This window comes from Portunus trituberculatus, chromosome 18 (assembly GCF_017591435.1).
Source record: "Portunus trituberculatus isolate SZX2019 chromosome 18, ASM1759143v1, whole genome shotgun sequence".
Lineage (NCBI taxonomy): Eukaryota > Metazoa > Arthropoda > Malacostraca > Decapoda > Portunidae > Portunus > Portunus trituberculatus.
Window position 1 is genome coordinate 13,485,549 of NC_059272.1, and position 5,000 is coordinate 13,490,548.

The window sequence follows — 5,000 nt, forward strand, 5'->3', positions numbered from 1 at the left end:
TTAATCTATCACTTCATAACTACATTTCTTCCTGCATCTAACACTTCCCACTCGTTCTTTCTGTTTGGAATTAACAGCAGCATTTTTTTTCTAGTTTTTTTTATTTTCCTTGTGTCAATTTCCAGTGCTTCAGGGATTGAATTTACTACTCAAGATTCTTAAGTTATCGGTTTAGTGATGTACTGGTCAGCTCCTCGATTCATAACCTTCACCCCTTCTGTAATCAATTTTTTCCTTCCGCATCTCACAACAACGGCAGTGACCTCCTCCTCTCTTTTCTCGTTTGAATCTTCACTTGTTGTCTATCATTTTCAATATACTCATTTAAGCAATCTGGCAATATTAGTCTGTGTCTGTTACTACTGCTTGCAACCTATAACTCGCTTCCATTCATTTTGTTTCTGTTTTTGAGAGAGAGAGAGAGAGAGAGAGAGAGAGAGAGAGAGATGGTGAGGGGGATGAAATCATATCAACATAGACTTACATAAGCTCGTGGGTACAACCACTATCGGTCTGAGGAATTTGGGCTATTTTTAGTTAGACCTTGTAACATATTCATGGCGGTCAATAGGACTATCCCAGCGTCTCCTTTTCCCTTCCTATCGTCCATTTTCTTTAATAAGCATTTTAAGCTCCCGCACTACACACTCGAGTATCTTTCACCACACACCACATTCCCTCTTATCACACACCCAAGTTTTCTTTACCAACAGTCTCTCACCAAGTGTCCCAGTTTTCCTCACCACGCATCCCAGTCTCTCACAACACTTCCCAGTCTCTCACCACACCCGTTTTCCTCATAATACACCCAGTTTTCGTCACCACACAGCCCAGTATTCCTCACCACACACCCTAGTCTCTCACCACACACCCCAGTTTTCCTCACCACACACCCTAGTCTCTCACAACACTTCCCATCCTCTCACCACACCCCAGTTTTCCTCACCACACACCCCAGTTTTCCTTATCACACACCCCAGTTCCTCTCACTATACACCCCTGTTCTCTCCTAACACCCCAATTTCTCTCACCAACCAAAACAATCACTTTCACTTACATTATATAGTCTTCACGCTATCCCACGTATTCCATTTCCTATACAATCCCTATATAATGTACTTCCATGACCGTGATGCTGCATGGATCTAGTATTTAAAGACTATAGGAAGCTCACAAACCCTTTCAGATATTAATTAGTTACTACTGTTTACGTTTCTTACAAGTCACCATGAAGATTCTTACTAGCATTCATCTCAAGTCCGTTCAAGGATATTTGATGTCAGTTTATATATCTTCAACATATGGTAACAGACAATATAAAACTCATAAATGCTGTTAATATTCAATTGATGCAATTTATGTTCAGGTAGAAAAACACACATGATATAAGCATCACATCAGTTGCCATAAACATTCCACAATTAGGTTAATCTTCGTACAACATGAAAACTTTTTATACCAAACATAAAACATCATGTAAATATCCTACGCCTCCTTTAATAAGATTCCGTACTTGATTTCTAGATTGCATTATACTTTCAAGTTTCATTTACATTACTGTATTCCGTTCATCTCGGCGGCTCTCTGATCAAGCCTTCTGGAAACTCAGCCTCTGTGTCTGCTACTACCTAATTCTCTGTGTCACTCTACTCTTATATAATTGATTGGGACTGCCTATTACCCTCAGTAGATTAACTTAATTTTCATAACATTCAACATTCGCGTTCCTTAATTGTGCATGTGATCCGTCAACTTAATTAACTTGATCCAGAACAATTTAGAGGCAGACCTGAAGTGGGCGTTGGTATTTTCTATCGATTAATCTTTTTTTTTCTACTGGTACCTCAATCGCATCCCTGCTTACTTTCCCTTACTGATCACTTTATCCACCTTGTTCTCTACACCATTACTGTTCATCCCTTTTGTTTCAGGCTGCCTTCACCCATGCAGTGCTGTGGCCGCCTTTCTGTTGCTGCGTCTCATGTTATATGCTATGGTATCTCTATGAAACGTGAAGACTCGTTGCACGACTCGTCTCACACACCATTAGCCTCACCTAAGACCAATGAGTAAGGATCCCTAACGTGGCTCTCGTAACCCATTACTTTCCTCATTACCTTTTCCATTAGTGCTCTCGTTTCTAAACTTTTCACGAAGTTCCCTAAGCCTGACACTGCAAGTACAGTCATTACCACTCTTTCCTCTACCAAACGATATATATATATATATATATATATATATATATATATATATATATATATATATATATATATATATATATATATACATATACATATATATCATCATAGATAGTTGTGTATATTTGAGAAAGTAAAAGCATATATGTACTACGTAAAGTTTGCAATACCAAATATATTCAATGAAAACAAACACAGTTCACACTGTTTGCAGCACTAATCCCTTTCCCTGCTAATGACACCATGACACACATTTCTTCATTGACCTAACCTTATATAATTTTACACCCCCCAAAAAATGCAACTATAGTCATTATAAAGTTTCAACGATTCGCTCACTCATTTTGTGGCTAGTTGAGTTTCGAAATTCTTTAAACTTGGATGCAACTACTTCACGTTAAGTTTCAGAAACCGTAATAACAGTTATAAAGATTAATTTGTGAATATAAGTGCATTATGTTCCGTTGTGCTGCCTACTTGTGAAATTTGAGCACCCTTCCCCCCCCACCACACACACACACTTAGCCGAGCAGTGTCACAATCCTCTCCTCTTCTCTCCCACCTTACTCACCTTGTCACAATCAGTAGTATCCAGTGAGTGGCTGCATCCGAGGTTTCAATTCGAGGAAGATAACGCGTCACACTGCTGCAGTGTAATTGTTCGCTTTGCACACCCAACACCTGATACCGATACAAAGAGAACACCAGCGTCCTCCTGCTGACCTTCCTGCCCACACACACACACACACACACTCAGAAGGTATTGATCTGAGGCTTCATTCATATTCTGTGCAAAGCTTCAAATCAGTTTCATGAATATAACCTTCAGTAACGGAAATTACAGAATTGGGACTTCATTTACATTTTGAGTGAGGCTCCGAATCGCTGCCGTGAATGATAACCATCAACTACGTAAAAAGACACTAAAAATTAAAGCTAATTTACATTAGAGGATTTTTCTCCATCAGGATACCATTAACTCACATTTTCTGATATATTATCATGAGATAGTATATAGTGAGTCTCTCTCTCTCTCTCTCTCTCTCTCTCTCTCTCTCTCTCTCTCTCTCTCTACATAATTATCTATCTCTCCACTAAATATTGCAGCTGCATCTGGAAACTTTTCAAAACTAATCGAGAAAGAAGTTTAATAACCTGGAAATTCTGAAAGGGAACATTTTACAGATCTCATCCGACACCACCAAATGACACAGAGGAAAGAGTAAATCATCTTAACTTCCCCTCGCTTCGCTCTCATATATTCAGTCAAGTCAGTGTAATATACTAATGCCCGTATGACACGGTGACGTATACCCGCGACAGCGTGTCGCGCGACCAGTATGTTCGACGATCAGATCGCAGGAAACATAGCACACGGCGCTGATCTTCCATCCGAGACCTTCACCACCACAACAACAACAAACCCGGGCGGAGCGCCACTGAACACAATGGACCCAGTTGACCACTCTATCTTAGCTGTTGGACTTTATGCAATTGCACTGCAAGAGCAGAACAAACGAAAAAGGAAGGCAAGGGTTTGGACGCGAAGGTGGCTAGTCCAGCACTTGTGGTGGTAAACAAATCAAAACAAAATCCGATACTATCTGTAGGTAATTGATAAATATCGTATAAGTGATGGGTATGCAAATCATGAAAAATTACAGCATTATATTGATGATATATGCCAAATAAAGCATTATAAAGAATAATTCAGTATTTTTGTGGAGTATGTTCATTATAGTCTTTCCACGACGGTCTTCCAGTCACAGGAAATGGACAACGGTCTTGGATCATTCCCGATGACCCGCTGTCCTCTGAAAATCGGCGTTTTCTGCGACGCGGTCGTCGATATTCCAGACGCGCGACACGCTGTCGCGGGTATACGTGACCGTGTGATACGGGCATTAAGGTGTCACATAATTTTTTTTTGCGATGTTGTAATTTGCGTCGTAATAGTACTATAGTATCTCTCTCTCTCTCTCTCTCTCTCTCTCTTGGTCTGTCTCGCATACCGCATTCCTTGTCTATACACTTTACTTTCTTTACTTATTAGCATCCATTCAGTTGCACTTCTACCTTTCATCCTCTCACGTGTTATCTTGTCTACCGTGAGCTCCTCTCATGTTTATCCTGCCCAGTCACCCTCACAGTTTCCTTCCACTGTCATCCTTACTGCTCGCCTGTCCCTTCCTGTATCCTGTCCGATATCCACGCGTGTTTGGATGGCTTTCCCGTGACCTTTCAGTTTATTGATGCTTCTTTTTATAGTTTTTTTCTCTCTTATTTTATTCTCTTTATTTCCATCTTCGTCTTTGACTTAACTTTATATTTTCTCCGTTATTCTTTTCAGTTCACTTTCATTCCTTAATTTTCTTTAGTTCAGCCTTTTATCCTCTTTCTACATTTCAATAAAAGCTCTACGCATATCCTCGTCCACCATTCTTTTACTTTCCTCAATTAATCATATTATTCTTTACTTTCGTCTTATTCTTTACGAGCCATTCTAAAGCATCCTCATATCTGACATGGCATATAATTTCCTTTCTCTGACTATTCTAATTAAAAGTCATGGAATCTGAATGACCTATTTCAAAGCCAGATGCATTCGTCGTGAAGGTTATTTCACTCCATACGGGATTAGAGAGTGTCCTGAAACTGCATCCGGGAGAAGCAAGGCAAGGTAATTGATGGCGTAGAGGCTTTTTTGGAGGCAGGGATCGAAGTATTAGAGGAAGAGAAAGTGAATCAGTGCCATGCCGGTCGACCTCAAGAGCAGCAGACGACGGGATGCTTAAGCTATTA

General features: G+C 40.0%; 2 protein-coding genes across 3 annotated transcripts in view; one reads left to right on the plus strand and one right to left on the minus strand.

Moving 5' to 3' along the window:
- LOC123505445 (arf-GAP with coiled-coil, ANK repeat and PH domain-containing protein 2-like) overlaps window positions 1-2,952 on the minus strand; it is a 156,656-nt gene extending 153,704 nt beyond the window's left edge. Inside the window, exon 1 of the mRNA XM_045256735.1 lies at window positions 2,770-2,952. The gene's annotated coding sequence lies outside the window, so the exon portion shown is untranslated. The remainder of the gene's footprint in view (window positions 1-2,769) is intronic.
- Window positions 1-5,000, plus strand: part of LOC123505444 — a 50,877-nt gene that overhangs the window by 32,547 nt on the left and 13,330 nt on the right. Inside the window, exon 2 of one of the 2 annotated variants that reach the window (XM_045256733.1) lies at window positions 1,932-2,069. The exons of the other annotated variant lie outside the window; for it this stretch is intronic. The gene's annotated coding sequence lies outside the window, so the exon portion shown is untranslated. The remainder of the gene's footprint in view (window positions 1-1,931; window positions 2,070-5,000) is intronic. 2 annotated transcript variants of the gene reach the window in all.